This window comes from Elaeis guineensis, chromosome 15 (genome assembly GCF_000442705.2).
Source record: "Elaeis guineensis isolate ETL-2024a chromosome 15, EG11, whole genome shotgun sequence".
Lineage (NCBI taxonomy): Eukaryota > Viridiplantae > Streptophyta > Magnoliopsida > Arecales > Arecaceae > Elaeis > Elaeis guineensis.
Window position 1 is genome coordinate 58,023,517 of NC_026007.2, and position 24,021 is coordinate 58,047,537.

The following is a 24,021-nucleotide window of genomic DNA, read 5'->3' on the forward strand; positions in this document are numbered from 1 at the left end:
ATTTTTCTAAAAAGTCCAAATACGGGACATCCAAGATTCGATCTCGATAAAGATCGACTCTTGAATAGAAATCTACGGCTCAATACAATTTAACTACCATCTTTGAACATGCATTCGAATATGAATTTCTAATTTATCAAAAAAGAATAACTAAAAATTTTTTCATCAAAAATTTTAATAATTTTTTTTAAATAAAAATATTTTTTATATTTATAATTTCAGCAGCATACAAAACAGTACATAAAAATATTAAATTGTAACAAGTAACAGCAACATACATTGTGTTAGTGAAAAAAATAATTAATTAAATAATTAAATAATTCAGTAGTAATGCTAAAAAATAATATGCAATAAATATAATTAATCAAATAATTAATCAAATAACATGCATTCCCCTCCACGCCGGCCCGACCCCGCCCAAACCCACCCCGGCTGAACCGATCCAGCCCGACCTGACCCGCCCCACCGGACTGGCCCGGCCCGACCCCAGACCCATTCCCGAAGTCCTCAGCCAGACCCGAAACAGACCCGACCCGACCCGGCCTGACCCGACTCGCCCCAGCCCGACCTGACCCGACCCGGCCCATCGGATCGACCCGACCCCAGCCCCATCACCACCGCTCGCCCCTGCCCCATCCCCGTCGACTCGGCCCCGTCCGCGCCGGCCTGACCCGGCCCACCTGTCCACCCCGACCCACCCGACCCCGTCCCTGTGCCCGCTGGCCCCGACCCACCCGTCCACACCGGCCCAACCGAGCCCCGACACCATCCACGCTGGCCCGGTGGCCCGATAAAAAAATAAATAAAAAAATAAAGATGGATTACCGACGGTGGACGTAGGCACCGCTGGCCCGACCCGACCCGGGCCGCCCGATCGGACGGGCTCGGCCCGACCTAGCCCCATCCCCGGAGGCCCCGACCCGACTAGGAATCGACCCAGTCCGGACCCGACCCGGCCTGATCCGCCCCAGCCCGACCCAACGGACCGACTCGGCCCCGTCGACCCACCCCGGCATCGTCTCCGCCATGCCGGCCCCATCCGTGCCGGCCCAACTCGGCCCACTCGGCCTGACCCGGCCCACCCATCCTCGTGCCCGCCGGCCCTAACCCACCTATGCCCGCCGGCCCTGGCCCACCCATGCCTGCCGGCCCCGACCCCATCCATGCCGGCCCGACCAGGCCCGACTCGGCCAACCTGTCCACGCCAGCCCGACCGAGCCCCAACACGGTCCACACCGGCCCGATGGCCCGACAAGAGAACAAAAAAAAAAACAAAGATAGATTATCGATGACAAACGCAGGCACCGCCAGCCCGACCCCGTCCCCGTCTGCCCGACCCGGCCCCGCCGACATCTCCTCCATCCCCGACGGCCCACCAGTGGCCCAAGAACCCCCCCTCCAAAAAAAAACAAAGAAAGCTTACCTTATCGGTGCATGCGATTGTGACGGCAATGGTGATGACGATCGAGGATGGCGACGGCAGCGAACTCGACAATCGAGAGAGGGGGCAGAGTAGGGAGGGGGACGCAGGGGGGAAGCACACGAAAGCACAGTGGGGGGGCATCAGAGAAGAAAATGAGTTTCAGATGAGACTTGATGGGATGCGATTTATTAGCGACGAAAATTTTCATCGCTAATAAAAATTTTCGTCGCTAATAATTTAAACAAAAAAATAATTTATGATGAAAAAAAAATTTCATCGCTAATAATGTTATTGACAATGTAACTATTTTTCGTTGCTAATAGTTCCCGCCAAAAAAAAATTTCTCACTAAAAAAATTATTCCCCCTCAAAAATATTATTTGCGACGAAACCATAGATATCGTCGCTAATAAATTTTTAACGACGAAAAATTTCCATCGCTAATAGTTCCCACCAAAATATTTTTTAATAAAAAAATTTTCCAACAAAAAAATTATTTACGATGATAAATTTTCATCGTTAATTACATTATTAGTGACAAAAAAAAAATTATCGCTAATAATTACTGAAAAAAATTCTCATTTTTTAAAAAAATTTGCGTTAAATTTTTTTTCTCTTTAAAATATTGTGGCAATTTCAAAAAGTTCCAATAGTCGACAGATACGAGGATATTTAAAAGTTTCGAGACATAATATTAAAGCATACAGTTTGAGATCTCCAAATTTTACGTTATAGATAAGATGGAGATGGATAGAATAAAGTAATTATAAATATAAAATTCTTTTTTCAGCATCCAGCCTTGCTGTTCAAGAACGTCCGCAGCAGAAGATAATTTTCAGATGTTGTTGTCCTTCTGGGGTAATAATGCTGCCGTCTTCCATAACATGCTCCACCTTAATCAGCCACGTCTACTATTAACTAAAACCTTATCAGGGATAGTGTTGTTTAGCTTGGCTGCTTGTTCTGTTGTTTATGCTTAATGTTGGCATTTTTCTAGGCTTCGGAACTATGAATTAGATAAAGAACCAGATCATCAGTTTAGGATTTTTCAGATTAAAGTTTTGATTAGATCCCTAGTATTTTAAATTGTGTATAATCAAACGCATGTGGGTTGGATCATCCAAACTAGGTCTTGAAGTGACCAGCATGCGCTTGTGGCTTGCAACTTTGAATCCAATTAAGCATTTGTTTAGATAGTTGGGCCTAAAATTCTATAAGATGCATGAGCCAACCACCAAATATACAGAATTATAAGTGAGCTTGGTCTATTTTACTATTGTCTAGGACTAATTTTTGAGTTCTATAATATTTTAGATCCAACCATTCAAATAGATCTTAAATTGGAATCAATTAAATCTTTATTAAAAAATAAAAAAAAATTAATATTTTTTAATTTTTATTTTTTTTATATTACTACATATTCATCTTAATATTCTACATACTTTTCTTATGCACATATTATTTTTTTAAAAATATCTAATATTTATTTTTATAAATATAAAAAAATTTACTATAATATATCTAAACATCCTTCAATCAAAAAAAAATTTTAAAATTTTTAAAATTTTTAAAATTTTTAAAATTTTTAAAATTTTTAAAATTTTTAAAATATTAGCGATAAAATTTTTTGCCTTTAAAAAAATCATTAGCAACGGAAATCTTTTATTCCGTCGCTAATAGTTTAGTTTTTGAAATTTTAAATTTTTTTATTTTTTAAATATTCACGACGAAAGGTATATGTCGTAAATAAGCAACAATTTTACGACGATTATTCGATTTAGCATTGTAAATAGCAGATTATTTACGATGAAAAATTTTCGTCATAAATTATTTTTTATTTTTAAAATTTTAAAATAGATTTATTAGCAACGAAAAAATCTTCTTCCATCGCAAATGCGCTTAATGATTTACGACGAAAATTTTTTACATCCCTAATACTATCATTTTTTAAAATTAATTTTTTTTTATTTTTCATATATTAGCGACGAAAAATATTCATCATAAATAAACAGCAATTTTTCAATAAAAAATAAATTTTTTGTCGCAAATAGTTGATTATTTACGACGTAAAATTTTCGTTGCAAATATTCTGTAATTTTTAAATTTTTAATTTTTTTTAATTATTTACGACGAAGGAAGTTTGTCGTAAATAATCAATTATTGAAGACGTAACATTTTTATTAATCGCAAATAGATTAACTTTTGAATTTTTAAATTTTTTTATTTTTCACATATTAACGACGAAAATTTTTATCGTAAATGATCAATTTTCGATGATGAAAAAAATATTTTTCATCGCAAATATTTATGTTATCTACAATGTATTTTTATTCATCGTAAATAATTTTTAATTTTTAAATTTTTTAAATTTTTTTAAATATTAACAACAAAAAATTTCGTCGTTAATAAGGCTTATTTGCAATGAAAATATTATTTTTGCTATAAATAATTAAATTATCTATGATGAAAAATTACGTCGTAAATAATCTATAATATTTGATATTTTTTATTTTTTATTTCTCTTCAAATATTAGTGACGAAAATTTTTAGTCGTAAATAAAGATTATTTGTGATGGAAAAGCATTTTTCGTCGCAAAAATTTTAATTATTTACGATAAAAATATTTTCATCGCTAATATTTAGATATTTAAAATTTAAATAATATTTTATTATTTACAACGAAAAAATCGTCAGAAATAAATGTTTATTTACGATGAAACTCTATTTTTTATCACTAATATTCTTTATTGGTGACAAAATAATTAAAGTATCGTAAATATTTTTTTTATCGATGGAAATTATATTACGTCGCAAATAATTTTATTTGCGATGGAAAGATTTTCATCACAAAAAATATTGTCACAAAAAAACTATTTTCTTGTAGTATGTGCATTGTGTTAGTGGAACAATAAAAAATTTATAAATTTCAGTAGTAACACTAAAAAATTTATGAAATAAATATAAAATAAACTATAAGTAGTTGAACATGCAAAATAATATTAATACAAAATAATAACACGAAATCCAATCCTGTGTCGAATATCCTCTGCTCTCTCTCCTTCATCTTCTAAATTCACCAAAAGCAGCAACGTGGAGGCAGTCCCACAGATAGGACTGGAAGTGGGTCAGGCTGCCAGGAGGCCCATTGGGCCAACCCGAGGCCCATCGAACCAGGCTTCGGACTCGGCCCCAAACCATTCAGGCCGGGCTCTAGCCAAAAAAATATGACCCATTTGGCCATCGGACTGGGCTCGAGCAGACATTTGGCCTGACCCAGAGCCGACCCAATTGGGTTCGGATCGATTAACCCCCCTCACCCCCGACCCCGATCCAATCCGCATTTTAACTTTTATATATATAATAAATAATTTTTTATTTTTTTAAAAAAATTTTTATTTTAAATATTTTTTCTAAATATTTTTTTCCAAACAATTATTTTTTTTCTAAATATATTTTATCCTAAATATTTTTTTCTAAAAATTATTTTTTTCCTAAACATCATCCACCCGTGGCCTGACCCACCCCCCACAGTGCCGTCGCCATCACCCATCCCCGCCGCTCGCACTTGACCCCCGCAACCCCCACTCCCGCAGTGCAGGCACCGTCACCCACCCCACGCCGTCCGAACTCGGCCCCAGCGACCTCCACTCCCGCAACGTCGCCACCATCACCCACCTCCTACCGCCCTAACCCATCCCCCATAACCCACACTCCTGCGGTGCTGCCGCCCTCACCGACCCCCGCGACCCCCACTCCGTGATGCCGCCGCCCTCACCCACCCCCCCCCATCGCGGCGCCGCCGCCCTCTCCAACCTCCAGCGACCCCCACTGCCGCAGCACCGCCGTCCTCACCCATCTGCAGCCCCTCTATCGGTCCCCCCCTCACGCTCCTCCCTTCGTTTTCTTCTCCTCCGACAGTCAAAATTCCTTAAATATTAAATAGAGGGAGAGGGAAGCACCCTTACCTCTAGCAGACGGCAATGACGGCGACAGAGAATTCGACGGAAGTGATGGTGGAAGCCCACAGTAGAAGCTCGCGACGGTGGATCCCCGCAATGGTGGAAGCCGGCACCGGACGACGATGGGGACACAATCGCTGACAGGAAGAGGGGGGAGAGCTTGGAGAACGAGAAGGAGAGGGTTTCGCCTGCTGTTACCGATGGGCTACGAGGCTCCGTGGGAAGGGAAGCGACGTCGATTTGACCTATAATAAATGAACAACTATTAACGACGAAAAATTTTCATCGCTAATATGCTTATTCACGATGGAAAAGTAATTTTCATCGCCAATAAGGCCCGCCAAAAAATTCTCCACCAAAATAAATTTTAAAAAAAAAAATTTGCCCAAAAAATTAATGAAATAAAATTTTGACTATAAAAATAAAAATATGCATCATTAATAAGGGTATTAGCAACGAAAATACGATTTTCGTCACTAATAAATACCATCCAAAAAAAAAAATTCCCTCAAACAATTTTTTCTTCAAAAAAATAAAAAAATTTATTTTTAAAATAATTTTATCGATGAAAATTTTTTTCATTACTAATAAAATTTTTTTTATTAATAAATTTTTTTTCATAAAAATTGATTAAAATAATATTTTTAAAACATGATTGCCGATGAAAAATAAATTTACATCGTAAAAAATTTTTTCTAAAAAAAATTTAAAAACTATTTGCAACAAAAATTTGATTTACATTGCTAATAATTAAAAAAAAATTCAAATTTTTTTAGTCTAAAGAAATCTTCCTAATAACATTTTCATAAAAAATTAATTTTAAATTTTTCCCACCAAGAAAATTTTTCATCCAAAAAATTTAACAAAAAATGACATTAAAAAAATATTCATGATGAAAAATAAAATTATTTTTTTTTTAATCTAAAAACTTTTTTATCTAAAAAAATTTTTCAAAATAATTTCATTGAAAATATTAATTTTCTATTAATCAAAAATATTTCATATAAATAGTTAATTTATGATTTTTTCTCCAAAAGAAACTTTCGCCCCAAAAAAAGTTACATAAAAAATGTAATTACAACGAAAAATTCAATTTATGTCGTTAATAATTATTATAAGAACAGCTCTTCGACTTTTGTAATGTAATGGACACTATGGGAGATCGATAGCTTTAAGATCTTCGATCTCCAAGAAATTCATTTTCTTCTTAGAGTCTTCGTTCCGAAAGTCGGAATACGAGAATATCGCGACGATTCTCAGATCGCAAGAAAAATCCATCAAGATTGAAATTTGGAAGATAGGATAGGGACGAAAAATTAGAGGTCCAAAAGCTCACATATTGCATGTGAAGATCAAGCTTGAGAAATTCAAGAGAAATTATGTGAGCATCAAAGAATAATTAAACAAAATCAAAGCAGACCTGCAAATAGTGCAAGTTATATTATAAAACATAAGCTCATATTTATACTTTGCATTGCTAAGAAGATGAGTGATCGTATTATTTATCTTCTCATAATTGAAACTCCTATAAAGATACATTTGAGCACCGATCGATGCAGAAAGCACGGTACCTTTCGAGATCATGGAAGTCATGCCAGAATGCGCTGCTTAATTATATGATTTCTGCATGAAAGGAGGCTCTTTTCATGCAGCTTAAGACAGACACTTCATCAGAAAGATTCATTGATATCATTAGTAACAATGACAGTGATGAACAGACGAATTTTACGTCGCAAATAAATGTATAGTCCATTTCATTCAAAAAGATCTATTCATTCTACTCCGCGAATATCACCCACATTCATATGATTTTTTCATACAAAAAGTTTGATCTGGATCATAACTCACATTTATTTTTTTACCACGTAAAATGATAAAAAATATATATAGCTGCTACAAAAAATAGATGCAACTGCCTAACACAAAATCAAAAATTTAAATTTTATGATTTTTTTAATTTCTAATTTTTAAATATTGACAATGAAAATATTTTCATCGTAAATAATTAAGTATTTATGATGTAAATTTTTTTCATCGTAAACACTTAATTATTTATGATAAAAAAATTTTATCGCAAATAATGAGCAACTTTTAATTTTTTTTAAATTTTTGGTGATGAAAATATTTTCATCGTAAATAATTAGATATTGACAACGAAAAAAAAAATTTTGTCGAAATACTTGATTATTTATGACAAAAAATTTTTATCATAAATAATAAGTAATTTTTAATTTTTTTTAATTTTTTAATTTTTTAAATATTGATGATAAAAATATTTTCATCGTAAATAATTAAGTAGTTATGATAAAATTTTTGTTTCGTCACAAGTATTCAATTATTTATGATGAAATATTTTCATCACAAATAATCAATAATTTTTAAATTTTTTAAATTTTTTATTTTTTTCAAATATTGACAATGATAATATTTGCGTTGCAAATAAATTTATTGATAATGAAAAAAAATTTCATCGTAAATACTTAAATTATTTACGATGAAAATATTTTCATCGCTAATATTTAAAAATTTAAAATTAAAATAAATAACACATTATTTACAACAAAAATATTCATCATAAATAATTTAAGTATTTACGATGAAAATTTTTTTCGTCATTGATACATGGCTATGAAAAATTATTTTCATCGTAAATAGTAAATTATTTATGATGAATATTTTTATCATCGTAAATAATATTATTGAAGATGAAAATATTTTCATCGTAAATAATTCTATCGCAAAAATATTTTCTTGTAGTGTCTGTCATACCCTCGCTCTTGTAGTCCCTCTTCAACATTGCCTTAAATTCTTTCCATTTTGGATTAAAGGACTTTAACACACAATCACGACTATCTGGAAAGAGTATAAATTTACTCTAGAACAAAATAAAGAAGAATATTCAATTATAAAATAAAATAATTATTTGACTATAAATAAATTAATATATATTATTAATTCATTTTTTACTTATATTACTCGTAAAAGCTGCACCTTACGTGCAGGAAGCATATCATTCCATTTTATATAGTTCCATGGACAAAGCTGGCCCTTCCCTGCAATCATACCTAAAAAGCTCGTCAATAGTCTAGTAGCCTTATTGACAGGCTGCTCCATCTAATTACACTAGATGATGACTCTCTCACCCTCAACAAATTGCCAGATATCTCTTGCCCATGTGGATCCGCATCGAATCCTTACTCTCCCGGATCCATTTACAATAAACATACAAAATAAAAATATATTAAGAATCAATCAATAAAAATTAATATTTAAATCTTAATAGTCATGAATATATAACATTTCAATTAGATTACCTGCATATCATCCATAATGACCTCCTCATCAATAGGAGGATCATGCTATGACTCGATCTACTGCGTAGATAAACAAAAATCAGCTTCGGACTGATGCGCGAATGATGAAGGACCGATATCAGACTGCTGTGGCTGCATTGACTGTCGGAACTGTTCAGAGTATGATACATCTTGGGAAGTCTGTAACTCAATACCATCAAATCATTTGTGTTGAGGTATGATATCATCTAATATTCACAAATAAAAATAAAAATCAATAAATATAAATTATCAAATAATAAATAGTGATTGAAATGCTAATAATAAGTAAGGTTTATTGAATGAACATGATAACATAATACAATATTTCATACAAAATATATACATCTTAAATATCTCTTACCAACTAAGAATCCATCAATATTTTCTCCAATATCCATTATAATCAAGCTTGTAGCATCTAGATTACCGGTCGAGATAAGATTGTAAAGCATACATTGAGTACAAGTTACATTATTTTTTTTATATCATACGAGCCCCTAAATTTCGTTTTCATAACAACTGCACATTTCTCATCTTTCGAGTCTTATATAAAAAAATACTTTACAAGCTTCATATGAAAAAACGAATAGATCAACTTTAATAACAAACCAGTACATATCAATTTCAAAAAAGTTACAAGTGTAACCCATTCTTTTCTTATTTCAAATCTCTTGATAAGTTTATATCCACTCAATCATATCGAAATAATACTACATTAAATTTTTCATAATAATCCAACTCAAAAATATCCATAAATTCATTATAATAAATCTTTCCATCTACTTCCACCATGATTCCATTGTTTTGGATTTTCCTCAATTTTTCATACTCTTTTATATGAAATTTGAATCTATTAATGATGAAACCATTATATTTGTTGACAATATTATTATAACTTCAAGTAATGACAATTACTTCATCTAAATAGTTACTCTCCATCGTCATTGATACTTAAAAATCATGATAAAATTGTTAACGTATTATTTGATGTTAATAATATATTCCAAAATCAATCCTTTTACTCACACATATGACTAACCTGACTAAAAAACCCATTTAGGGAATAGCTCGACCAACTATCATTGTTCAATCCTTTGATTAGATCGAATGCTATGGTTTGCTTATCCATGAGGAACCAAAAAATCTCTATAAAAAAATTAATTCATTAAGTAAAAATATTATATATGATGACAATGAAAAAAAATCAATATACGACTATACTAATTTGCGATACTGAGATATTATATCACTAATGAAGTAACAATAACGATATATTTTTGCCAAGATTTTTTTGTTAAGAATAATATTTTCAACTTAAAACTCTTCCAATAGTTGAGAACTTGTAAATTTTTACATTCTCAATAACATTATAATTCTTTTGAGGTCGATTAAAAGCGATCTCTACATCTTTAAGATATTTTGAACAAAATATCAAACATTCCTCAATAATATATCCCGCAACAATCGAGCACTCAAGATAAGCCTTATTTCGTACATAATCATTTAAGTGTACAATATATCTTCAAAAATTAAAAATTTATTAAAACATCAATATAAATGTGACATTATTTATATTAAAAAATTATAAATTATAATTATATAGTTTAACAACATCACATCTCAATATGATACATCAATCTATAGTATATCGATCTACCAAATTTAGCTTCCATGGCTAAGTGAAAGAGCAGATGAACCATGATAGATGAAAAATCTGGAGACAAGATCTTTTTTCATATGAGAAAGTGTAAGTCAATATGAGACTTCAATTGATCAAGCTCTGGATTAAGAACTTTCCAACATAATGACTTAAAAATGATGACATAATTGAGCAACAATGGCAATAACTTATTTTGACATTAATGACCTTAAAGTTAGTGAAAAAAATATCTTGTATCAAAATTTGATCATCATGGCTTTTAAAATTTTAAAATTTTCGTTCTTTGATATTTATATATCTTAAAATATTTGATGCATATCCATCAAGAATTTTGATATTTTTTTCGAATTATTAGAAAAAAAAATCTTTCTCTCAAATGAATATTGTATAACATACAAGAAATAGGATGAAGCTCCTATCTTATGCCCATCTCTTTCAAATCTAGATATGCCTTTAAGATATCTTTACTCTTTCTATCAAGATTTAATAATATTCTAATCAAATTATTTCAAATATTTTTTTTCTATATGTATTACATCAAAATTATGCATGAAAAGATTATACTTCCAATAAGATAAATAAAAAATACTTTTCTTCTTCCAGATTGCTTAACTCTATAAGTAGATGTTATCATTGTATCATCATTTTTATTTCCGTCTATATGATTATGAGCATCATAGAAGTTGTTAGCACTCTCAAACACCCTAATATTAAGATTACAAGATCCTTCACTTATTGAGCTTTCAACATCTTCCTTTTTTCTTTTTTTAGAATACTTACAAACCTTATCATATATGTGATTGATATCTTGCATCTGTCTAACAACCTTAGTTATAGATAGTAGTATAAGAACATGTCACAACTCTATAGTACCATCAAATATATCTGACTGAAATCGAAATAAATGCTTGACCTCCAATCATCGATAATGGCCCATATAACAGAAGTTTTTTCTATATTTTAACCAATGTGAATAGGTAGAATCTCTACAAGAGGGATATGCAATACGCCCCTTAGTGCTCTAACTAGATAAATTGATATCTGTAGAAAAATCATTGATAATCCAAATAAGAATTGCCCTCAATTTGAATGCTTGACCACTTGAAGCATCAAATGCATCGATACTCTCCTATAGTTGTTATCAATATCATTATCTTGACTCTTATCACCTGTAATAAAATTAATGCAGATTGTTTCATATATATCCATGATGGCAAGTTATATGAAATCAAAACAACATGCTAAGTACTATAAGTAGAACTTAGTATGTGAAATAGATTGAAGCCATCGGCATCTAAACCCACCCTAATACTACAAAAATTTGAGGCAAAATCAGGATGCTATCATCAAATGCTTTCCATACCAAACTATTAGCTAGGTGTCTTAATATTCTATCCTTTATATGACCTTTATCATGCCATTTTATCGACAAAACTATCTTCAATGATGCATAGATTCTTTTCAATGTAAATATTAAAGGAGAGTAACACAAAACTTTAGCTGTTTTTTTTCTTACTCTATGTAACATCTATTTCATTCAATACGTCACTCTATCTTCTTTATGCGATGCCTATCGTGAAGATCCATAGATATTGCATGATTCTTGATTAATATTTTTATCTTAAAATAGTATGTAATCATTTGGACAACTATAAATCTTCTCATATCCAAGATTCCATTCCTTCACTAGTTTCTTGACTTCATAAAAAGATGCTAGCAAACAATGCCCTTAAAAATACATCCTTTAATTATTAAAATAACATAATAAAACTCTTACCAGACCATCCGTTCAAATATTTCAAATAAAATAGATGCACAAAAAAATAAATTTTTAAAAAAACTTTATAATCCAAATATAGTTCTTGACCACAATCTTTCAACAAATTATGATATTGATATTCTATCTCATCATCAGATGAATGTCAGAACCTCTCAATATGCATAGGATCAGTAAATATAGACCCCTCAGGTATCACAACTATTTCTTATTCTCCACTAAAATTTTCTAAATTTTCAACACCAAATACTTAGATATCTCCGAGCAAACTCCTTATATTATCTTCTCTTGTAGGATTCCTTTATAAATTACTAGATCCGAGATCAAATATATGTTCTACATATGAGGATTGATTACATGAAGATGGCAAAATGGACTCTCCAGAAAATATCCGCCCAGTATAACCTCTTACAACACTATTCCACACCAAATGTTCTTCAACTATTTATGGATCGAGAGAAGAATTATTTATATATTTTTAATATGAATAAAAAATCTTCTCATTCATTAATCCTTTGTCAACAGCAAATTTAAAGATTTTTTTTGATAGAAAAATTTAATGAAATTTTAAACTCCTTCAAAATAATCTTTATTAGATCTTGATTTGTTTATTCAACTTTTGCCCATTGTACAAGAACAACAACTGAATTACAATTTACCTAAAAAAGTTATACAAGTAAAATACTAGTTGAGCTAGTTCAATCGAAGATACATCTCTAGTTAATTTTATATATTGTTATATATATTAACATAAAGACACATCTTTAGTTCAATCAATTTGCCACTTCTTAATGAAATAAAAAATTAAATCTCTAGTTCAATCAAAGATCATGACATCAAATTAAACTTTACTATCAAAAATTCAAAAATATAACCACCCTTCACTACAAACATGTTTAGTCAAACATGAAAAGAATATGTCTTTTTTTATTTTTTGTAAAGGAAACATAACAATTAATTAGCGCACTATTTTATCTTTTTGAGTAGGATAACACATTGGCCTGGTTCAGCATATCTAATGAAATTCATAAAATAGATCCAGTATTATTCTTTATTGAATAATGTGGTGTACAATCCTACAATTTATCTTAAAGTAGCTACATATTTCCATTTAGTAGACTTTTTTAAGCATATGAACGAATTTCCCTAAAAGATTCACACATTAGATTCACACATTAGAGTTTAAAAAAATCAATGGGAACAACAACACATGCACAAAGACATGCATGCTGGCCAACCCTCTCTCCCCCATGAAAAGTATGCCTAGCACATTCCTAAAATTTTTATTTAGTACTTCAAGGGACAACTTAGAGAATGAAAAGAAGTTACACTCCTCTTCTTTTTCTAATAAAAAAAATCACAAATTAAAACAATGGCTATACAATCAGAAGCCCACTTCTTTAGTCTCAATATTTCTTTCAAAAGCTTCATTCACAGTTTTTTCAAAAACCATTGTCTTCCTCCATCCTCCTTTCTTCCTTTCTCTGTCCTTTCGTCTCATAATTACCTTCACCCAAAACATTGAATGAGAACAACAATAATCTCATGCCCTCCCATACCTAGGTGGAATCCCACAAAAATCCATACCTCTGCTTCAACCACACCATGCGCCATTAAAAAGAGAACAATGCAAGCAAATCTTGAACTCAAATAAATCTTATAGATACCTATTTAATGCATGCTCTATGCAAATATAAATAAACCAACTAAAAACGGGTACGAATCGGAGGAAAAAGAATATAAGATTTTTTTTTTCCCTTTCCCTCTTTTTTCTTGGCAATCTCTGAAAGGAGAGACATCGACATCCAGATAAAACAACCACATTAATGAAAAAGTAGTAGTAAAGTTTTAGAAATTGGTGAGGGGAGTTCGTACTCTCACCATCAAACTTGAGAGGAAGCAAATCAATACCTAGGAATAGAAACGAGGTTGAGAGGTTGGATAAGTTGGGACTGTCAGCGATGAGGCAGAGAGGCCGGATTGGAGGGGAGGTTGGCTCCAAAGAGAGAAGGGAGATGAGGAGTGTAGGATATCGATTTAAGAATGAAGATTTGAAGGATAAATACCTTCCACCAATGCTTTTGAGCATCATAATCTATTATGATGCTTTAAAGCGTCAGAAAAGGCCGTTGTTTCTGACACTCACAAAAAGCATCGACACGTAAATGCAGGCTTTGAATTTTACCGGCACTACCTCTTATTGACAAAATTAAGTTGATAATTCCCATAACCCCTATAGTGAGATGTGGTTGATTCTGTGCATGCTATGGGAAAGGTGGTCTATAATTCAATACTTTGAGTAGGAAGCCATCTACCATTCAAGCACTGAGATGGATTTTGATGTTGTAATTGTTGCATCGAAGGCCGATTATTCTGTAGTCGTTGCATTCTACCCTGCAAGCCTTGAAGTTGTTTTGATGGTCTTTGATCCTGACTTCGCTAGGGTTCTTCCTCTGGAAGATTTTCAGGCGCCACTTTTCGTTTTATCCCGGTAAGACTTGGCTCTGGAGGTACTACCTAGGAAAGAGAAAAAATACAGTGCGGTTGGGCCCAAGAACATTTATACTTAGTATTTTCGGAAGTGTTTCTAAGAAATAGATGTCATAATACCAAGCAAATCTTTGAAGGGATTGCCAATGTACCATTTGAAAGCAGAATCTAGGTTAGCTATGTAAGTGTCAAAAACAGGAGAGACCACTTCCTGGAAACACAAGCATTTGAGCAATATACAAGCTATAGAACATTCAAAAAGAATAGAAACCAAGAAACCATAATCGAAATGATCAATAATTTAAGCTGTGCCAGGTTGCAGAGAAATCGAAGTTAGTTGAATGATATAAATTTATGGACATCATGTCTCAGTGATGATGATCCAAGAATGAATAGACAATGAGATCAGAGCAAGCCCAAAGTTTTAAGCTGGCCATGTTTAACAAGCAGGATCCTAAAAATCATGGCAAGTAGATGGCTAGCTTGTCGGTCAAAGTAATGGTATACGAAAGAAACAACCATGCAAATGCAACAAACTAAACTGATATGAAAATCTTTCTTTCCTTCTTTCTTTTTTGAAGAAAGTTAAGGGAGAGAGACCTTCCAAAATTTTATCAAAACAAGGCAAAAGCCACCTCTAAACCCAACTTTGCACTTCTCCCACCAATGAACAATACAATTAAACAGCTAAACAAATATTAAACTCCACACTTCACCCAGATTAAATCAAACATCTATTTCCTGTTGGCTTACACATAATGCATTACCGTGTAAAAGAGCCAAGAGACAAGTGGATTCCCACAATTAACATTTTTTTCCCACACAGTCCCCGGCAACCTTGGCAAGCAGGGAATCCTCTTTGATCACCAAATAGACCAAAAGGATGACACCATGGCAACTCTGTCCTTAGTCCCCAAGAAGATTCGTAAAGTTTGTCAAATTCTTCTGGAAAGAAACAGTTCGTGAACAGATGGTTAACTGATTCCTCAGCATCGCATAAAACACACCTGCCACCAGTCTGCCAACATTTCCTCTCCAACAGGTTCCTAGAATGAAGACGTTTCTCAATATATCATTATAACTCACCAAATCTCACAATGGATAAACCCTCAGGATGGCCATGTTATTTGACAAATAGTTAGGAAAGCAATTGAAAGAAAGTACAGGAAAAAAAAAATGATGGTTTATGAAATTTGTGAACCAGAAAGAAATATATCAAAAAAAGGGGAAGAAAAAAGATGAAACATACACCTTGTGAAACTTAGAGATTGCCAAAAGATTGCAAATCATGTTATATGTACTTGAGTTGACTGGACAAGACTTCAAATTGATTATCATGCTAGCTTAAGTTTGCAGATAGCTGAGTTCAAGACTTAAGAGCATTGCGGCGTAAATGCAAACTCAAGAAAACTAATCTGAAATTATTAATAAAGTTTAATGACAGCAGGAAAAACAAATAAAATGCCTTTCAATCAGATCTTTGCAGATATGCATGTCTTCAGAAGTATAAATTTGCATGTTTTATTGACTACAGGAGCTATTACAAAAAAGGTAACAGATTCTTACTTGAGAGGGTGTAAAGAGTGACCCAGAGTCAATAGAAGCTTGCAACATAGCTATTTTCCTTCGTTTTTGAAATTCTAGCTCCCTTTCAAGTGCTTCCTCAAAGCTAATAGTAATCTCACTCGGAACATTAGTTGCCTGTTTAGTTGCAGCTAATTCATGTGCAAGCTCTCTCAAGTACCACAGGATCTGATCTTTTATCAGAGCGATCAGAACTTGGAGAGAGTAGAACAATTGCATTTGAGTCCAAAGCTCTATTTTGCTCAGAATCAGATTTGAACATCTTTTCTGAAGTACACTCCATCATGCCGCAATCTTCAACAATAATGAGCCAAAATAAATATACTCCAATTTCAGTATCCTTCTAAATGACATACGATAAAACACACTACCCTGCAGTTAGAGGAAAAAGGATCACAAATCAGCAATTAAAAAATTTTGCAAGAATGTCCTACCAGGTCACCTATATTGAACAATGCAAGCAAAGTATATATATATATATATATATATATAACGTTAGATCATTTCTTCATTCAGACAGCTTAGTAAAGAGATTCCGTGATACACTATATTGTATTGAAATGTGAAGCATCATAAATTCAAACATGGTACAAAGAAATCTTTTCACCAAAAAAAAAAAAGTATAAAGAAAGAAAATGCTATAAGCAGCAGCCACATAGTCACGTAACCTACAAGCAGTTCTAGTTGAAGGCCAATTTGCCAAGTCACTTTCAATGAGACTTGATTTTAAAGACACAAAATTGCTCATTAATGATGCAAACTAGCGCACAGAAGCTGTGGGCCAATAGCGGTGCTTATCGTTGTAAACAGGGACCAGCAAGAAGTCCAGTTTGTCCACCTTCAACTGTGTGTCAAAGAACATTCTATCTTCTACAATCCAAATTTATTTGAAGCCAAGGCTGATGCTATGCTTAGATATTACCTCCATTAAAGAACTTGCAACACATAAAAAGTCAACAAGTTCGGAATCAATGTCAAATAGTTCATACAAAATTGGGTCATATGAAGCTTGTAGCTTGCAGTTGACAACCTGTGGACAACTCCTCGCAATTTTGCACACCATGAACACCTAACTAATGCAACACTTAAAAAGTTATGATAGATGCTTTCTCTATTAAAAAACTTTTCAACATATCAAGCATCAGCATGAACAGAGTTAACGTAAAAAGCTGACATAATACTGGGTCACACATCTTCCAAACTATTGCTTACAATTTTTTAATATCCAAATTATGATCACACAAAAATAAATAAATAAATAAGTAAATAAATATACAAAACTATGATAGATGCTAGCTCTGCTAAAGAGAATTTCAACACATCAAAAAAATCTACTTGATCAGAGTTAACGCAAATAATGATAATGATAATTTTACACAACTTGCTGACTACTGCTTAAATTTTTTAATACCCACATTACATCTTTTCAATTAAGTAGCTCATGAACTGTTTTTTACTAAAGATTTATTCATATGAAAATTTCAATATCTACAAGGTAACGTCCTATTCGTTGATCATCATGAGTTAGAGAATGGCAACTAGACTGTGGACCATCTATGTTGTGTCTTATGCTCAAAAAAGCATTAAAATATCTGCACAACAAGCTTATAACAATAATAGATGAATCTCTTCAAATCATGCATATTAGTTCTATGCCAGAAACTCGATATTCTACAAAGCCGTGTAATCCATCAAACTATCCTGTGCAATGTTACTGAAACCTTTACAAACTTTCTATATCATTCCCTTTTGTGGTTGCTTATGGTTTTGAGCTCCATGGGCTTTACAATAAACCACTTCAGGAATATATTAAAGCATGCAGAAAAGTAACACGATAAACCAATTAGAAGATCAAGCTGCCATAATGCCAAATACATATTGTTAGGATTTCACGCCTCGAGATTCAGCCCACATTAAGCCTACAGCGAGGTTCATGGCGAAAAACGGAGTCCAACGAGACCAAGATTACCCCAAAGAGAGCTCGGATGGAAGAGATACGAGCTTTTGAAGTTGGCACGAGACCCGAGATGGCGGAGGACCACCGACGGCCGGTGGCGGGCGGCGGTGCACGAAACGCGCGACCCAGGTGCGCGGCCCAAGCAGGCAGGCGGCCCAGCCGGGCGCGCGGGCCCGTGCGCGGGCGCAGCCCAAGCCCGCGCACGCGGGCCGACCCAGGCCCAGGCGCCCTGCCTGGGCCCTTTACCCCGATCCACGGTCCACAGCTGGGCCTGTGGACCACGTGGACGTTTCCCACGCATTTCACGCGATCCACGGTACTATTCCATAGACCGATCGCGATCGGAGGACCCAGAGAGCTCCCGGTCTTGACCCGATGATTCAGAGACTTGATTTGGGTTGATTAAGAACTCTTAAACCTAATCTAATTGGGTTTAAGCTCTTTAAAAGGGCCTGTGACGAACAGTGAAGAGCGGGGATTGATTTTTTGCAGAGGAAGCCGCATGGAACCCGAGAAGAGAAGGAGAGAGAGGCATGAGGCGCTGTGAGAGAAGGAGCAGAGCTTCTGGACAGCGGACGCCGGTCACTTCAGGGGTTCAGGAGAATCTTCCAAGAGAGAGAGCTTTTGTGAGAGAAACTTCAGGTGAAAGAGAAATTGGGTGTATGAGGGTTGAGGGTAAGATCTCCTCTTGTAAAATTTCTTTTTCATAATGAAGTTTGCATGCCCCGTGGAGGCGAGCCCTTTTGTGGCTGATCCACGTATTTTGATTGTTTTGTTTTATTTTTTCTTTCTTCCTGCTGCATCGCGTGGTACTGTAAAAGTCTTGGGAGATGGTATCCTGACCAGACATCCATCCAATAAGTGATATCAAAGCAAGGCGGTACAAGGACGCAGATTGTAGTGGTGGTGAGCAAAACTGAAGATAGAAAAGACAGAAACAATCAAGATGGAGATCAACAAGTTTGATGGTAAGAACAATTTTTCCTTGTGGCAGGCAAGGGTGAAGGATGTGCTCATCCAACAAGGGTTCATCAATGCTCTCTTATGCGATGAGAAGCCGACCACCATGAAGGTGCGGAATTGGAAACGGCTACAGATGCAGGCGGTAAGTACCATCCGCATGTACCTGATGGATGAGGTGGTGATTCATATGCTGAGCGAGACTTCCCCGACGGTGCTGTGGTCGAAGCTCGAGGAGTTGTACATGGCGAAGTCTCTCACCAACACTCTTTTTCTCTGGAAGCAGTTCTACCAACTGCGGATGACTGAGCGACGGAGCGTGCAGGAGCATCTCAGCCACTTCCAGAAGATCCTCACCGACCTCCTCAGCATTGGTGAGAATGTTGAGGAGAAGACCAGGACGTTGGTTTTGCTGGCGTCGCTTTCCCTTTCGTACGAGTCTTTGGTGACTGCTCTTCTAGTGGGGAAGAGCACCATCAAGATGGACGAGGTCACCGCGGCGATACTCCAGAACGAGGTTCTCAGGAGGGAGAATCCAGCTTCGAGCTTAGATGGTGGTAGCTCAGCTTTGGTGGCTTCTGGAGGAGCAGGAGGCGGTAGACGGAGCGATAGAAGATCACAACGAGGGCGATCCAAGTCCAGGAGGGACTTAAGTAAAACCAGATGTTACCAATGTGAGGAGTTGAGGCATCTAGCCAGAGACTGCCCTCAACTCAAAAATCGGACGATGGCTGCTGTAGCGACGGCTGGCAGCGATTCAGATGGAGATGTCTTGGAGATATCTGACGAGATATCTACTTCTTCCCAGCAGTGGATATTAGATTCTGCATGCCCCTATCATATATGTTGCAGAGAGGAGCAGTTTGACTCCCTGAAGAACAGTAAGGGCACTGTATATCTGCCGGATGGATCGAGCTGTGCGATCAGAAGCATCGGAACGATCAGCTGGAGGACACATGACAGTGCAGTGAGGAGATTGGGGGAGATCCGATACATACCCGATTTCAAGCGAAATCTTATCTCATTTAGCAGACTGGATTCGAGAGACTACAGAACGGTAGCTGGTGGAGGAATCCTGAGGGTACTACGCGGCGATTGGATTATGCTGGAGGAAAAGAAGGGGAGCAGAGGATATTATTACCTGACGGAGAGTCCAGTGCGAGGTAGAGCTTCGGGAGCCAGGTGGAGCCCAAAGCGAGATGGAGCTCCTGAAGATGGATTGGGCACGAGATAGGAGACTCGAGAGAACGAGAGGCGACGTCGCAAGGTAAGATTCTTATTACCGCAGGATGATACCCCGAGCAGGTCTCAGGTCAAGAGAAGCATAGCATATGATGGAGATAGGATCGAGCAGCCTAGCTCAACTCCCATGTTTGCTCATCCATGATCGGCAGGCGATTGCCCCAAGGCATGAGGGCAAGAAAATTCAGAAACTCAGAGTTTGAAGGAGATCGAATATCGAGTCGAGGTGGAGATTGTTAGGATTTCACGCCTCGAGATTCAGTCCATATTGAGCCCACAGCGAGATTCACAACGAAAAATGGAGTCCAACGAGACCAAGATCATCCCAAACGGAGCTCGGATGAAAGAGATACGAGCTTTTGAAGTCGGCATGAGACCTGAGGTGGCGGAGGACCGCCGGCGGGCGGCGGCGGGCGGCAGCGGCGCGCGGGACGTGCGACTCAGGCCCTCGGGACGCGCGACCGAGGCACACGGCCCAGGCGGGCGGGCGGCCCAGCCGGGCGCGCGGCCCAGCCCGTGCGCGGGCCCACGTGCAGGCGCGGCCCAGGCCCGCGCATGTGGGTCGGCCTAGGCCCAGGTGCCCTGCCTAGGCCCTTTACCCCGGTCCACCATGGACCACCCAGCCTGTGGACCGCGTGGGCATTTACCACACGATTCACGCGGTCCACGGCACTATTTCATGGACCGATCACGATAGGAGGGCTCAGGGAGCTCCCGGTCTTGATCCGACGGTTCATAGACTTGATTTGGATTGATTAAGGACTCTTAAACCTAATCTAATTGGGTTTAAGCCCTTTAAAAGGGCCTGTGACGAACAGTGAAGAGCGGGGATTGGTTTTTTGCAAAGCAAGCCGTGTGGAGCCCGAGAAGAGAAGAAGAGAGAGGCATGAGGCGCTCTGAGAGAAGGAGCAGAACTTCTGGACAGCGGACGTCGGTCACTTCAAGGGTTTAGGAGAATCTTTCAAGAGAGAGAGTTTTTGTGAGGAAAACTTCAGATGAGAGACAAAATGGGTGTACGAGAGTTGAGGGTGAGATCTCCTATTGTAAAATTTTTTTTTCATAGTGAAGTTTGCATGCTCCGTGGAGGCGAATCCTTTTGTGGCTGATCCATGTATTTTGATTATTTTGTTTTGTTTCTTCTTTCTTTCTACTGCATCGCATGGTACTATAAAGATCTTGAGAAGTGATGTCCTGACCAGACATCCACCCAACACATATTAACAATCACAAATTTTGGACTCAAATACCAGTAATGATTCACTAAAATGCGGCCACAACAAGGAATCATGCAACACAAGTAACTAACCTTAGATTAGAAGAACTCATAAAGTACATATGCTTCACAGCTAACAGTTAAACATACAAATATGATATCACCTACACTTCTAGTCAGAATTATGCCCCAAATCCACTGCATTTGGGATTAACAGTTAGAAAACGTCCAGAATTCAAACCAAATTCACCGAATAAGCTGAGCTTTAAACCCTTGAGACGGATTCTCCCATCGATTAATCCGTTGATAGCATTTGCATTTAGCGGGAAGAAAAAGGGACAAGGTAAGAAGAAATCGTGTCGAACAAAACCTAGAGATCGACGACGCCATTCTCTGGAATCATGTCGCAATGAGTTGGACGTTGGTGAGAAAATTAGCCAGTGAAGAGCCAACGAAGGGGAGCTCCGACTGCCTGGAAAAACCCTAACACCGGAAGGAGAAAGAGGGGAAAATGCAGGGACTGGTGGAGAAAGTGGGAGCTGGAAAGTCAAGTACGCTCCTCCCATTAGAAGGGCTTCCTCGGTGCAATGCGCGGCACAGCCGTCTCGGGTCAAGCAGCGGTGGCTGCCATGTGGATACCGTGTGTGTGTAGTAAAAATCACGTAGGCATCCTCCAAATTTAGACCATTTATATTTAGGTTTAAAATTTTTAAAAACTATCAATTAATTTAAAATTTAAAATTATTATAATGTGCCGGAATGGTAGCAAAATCCAAACCTACAAGTATCTAATCTGATCCGATCCGATTGGACCGGATAGTCAATATGTTGATTAGGTTTGGATTGAATTTAGATAAAACTCGAATGCTTAACTTTGGATTTGGATCAAAATTAGATAGTTATGCACATTATTTGATATCTGACCCGAAACTAATCCGAACTATTTTAATATTTTAATATATATATTATATTAAATATATTTTATCAATTATCATATATTAGTTACTAAACCTTAATTTATTCATTTATTCCCCTCTTTTCTCTTTTTTTTTTCTTATTCTCTTCAGCTATCGCCCCACAATCATAGTATAAAATGGCAAACCAAACCCTCCTTATCCATAATCCTAACACGGCCAGTCGGCTACACCCACACCACCCCATCAACCATCTCGTTATCCCTTCCTCTGATCAGTAGTGACATCGCCATCAGTTTCATAAATCAGTCATCAATCCAATAGTCCATCCACTATTTTTTTCACATCCAGCCATCAGTCCGTCAACTATCAGTCCATCGTCCATCAGCCATTAGTCTGATTTCATTTGAGATATTTTTAGCCTTTTCAGCCTCCTCTATTTTCTCAATGATAGATAATCTGATGATATTTTTAGTCTTTTATCGTCCATGTTTCATTTTTTTGTTATTTTTTTAGTATTTTTATCTTTTGTTAATTTAATTGAGATTTTATTTTTGGATATTGGTTGTTCTGTTTTCCTTTGTGTGTTTTTATTTATTTCTAGATATTTATTTTTAAATTTTTAATTTAAATTTTTTAAATATGAAACTAGGTGTTGTTGAATTTTATTTGTTTAAGATAGGTATGATTTATAGAATGGTAGTATGGCTTTAAAGTTGATCGAAATAGAAAAAAATATTTAATAAATACTTAATATGACTCAATTGGATTCGAATCGAATAAACTTGAATTACCTGATATCCGATTGAGACAGATTTGGGCAAAAAAAATTAGTCCCGATAGTATTTGGGATGGATGGAATGGATTTGGATAGTTTATTAGATATTTGGATTTGGGTTAGGATGGTTAGAAACTTGTCCTGATGCCATCCCTATAATGTGCTCTAGCCCTTTATCTCACATGACGATCACTTAATAGCTTAATTTTTATAAAATTTCATAACTATCCTTCTATTAATATATTTTTATTCCGATGAAAATTAAAAAAAATTGAAGAAAAGTAATACTTGGAGATTTGTACCAGTAAATGAATGACTTCATTCTTTAAGATTTATGCAAATAGATGAATGGTAAAAGATGGAGCACTTTAAAATTTATATAAATAGATAAATAATAAACAATGAAGTATTTTGAGATCTGTACCAATAGATGAATGACAGAAGATAGAATATTTTGATATCTATGCAAGCAAATAAATGATAAATGATGGAATGCTTTAAGATCTGTGCCGGTATATGAAAAGTGATAGATAGAATACTTGGAGATCTTTGACGTGCAAATGCAATGTAGGCATTAGAGAGAATGATAAAGGATGAGTGCTTTCAGGTCCGTGTAGATGGAGGGATGATAGATGATGAAATGCTTTAAAATACATGCAGATGAATGGATGATGGAGAATAGATTATTTTGAAATTTGCGCAAGTAAATGGTGATAGATCGTGAACAATG

At 35.8% G+C, this 24,021-nt stretch overlaps 1 long non-coding RNA gene across 8 annotated transcripts in view; it reads right to left on the minus strand.

Annotated features, from left to right (window-relative positions):
* The window catches only part of LOC114913742 (uncharacterized), a 55,175-nt gene extending 32,996 nt beyond the window's left edge, over window positions 1–22,179 (minus strand). For 4 of the 8 annotated variants that reach the window (XR_012137082.1, XR_012137081.1, XR_012137078.1 and 1 more), the window contains exons 1-3: window positions 21,970–22,177; window positions 16,210–16,599; window positions 14,469–14,670 (exon numbers count right to left, since the gene is read on the minus strand). This is a non-coding gene — a long non-coding RNA (uncharacterized lncRNA). Of the gene's footprint in view, window positions 1–8,695; window positions 8,923–14,468; window positions 14,671–16,209; window positions 16,600–21,969 lie in introns of all 8 variants that reach the window. The other 4 variants (XR_012137080.1, XR_012137083.1, XR_012137079.1 and 1 more) reach the window with 4 other exon arrangements.
* Between the last annotated feature and the right edge of the window lie 1,842 nt (window positions 22,180–24,021).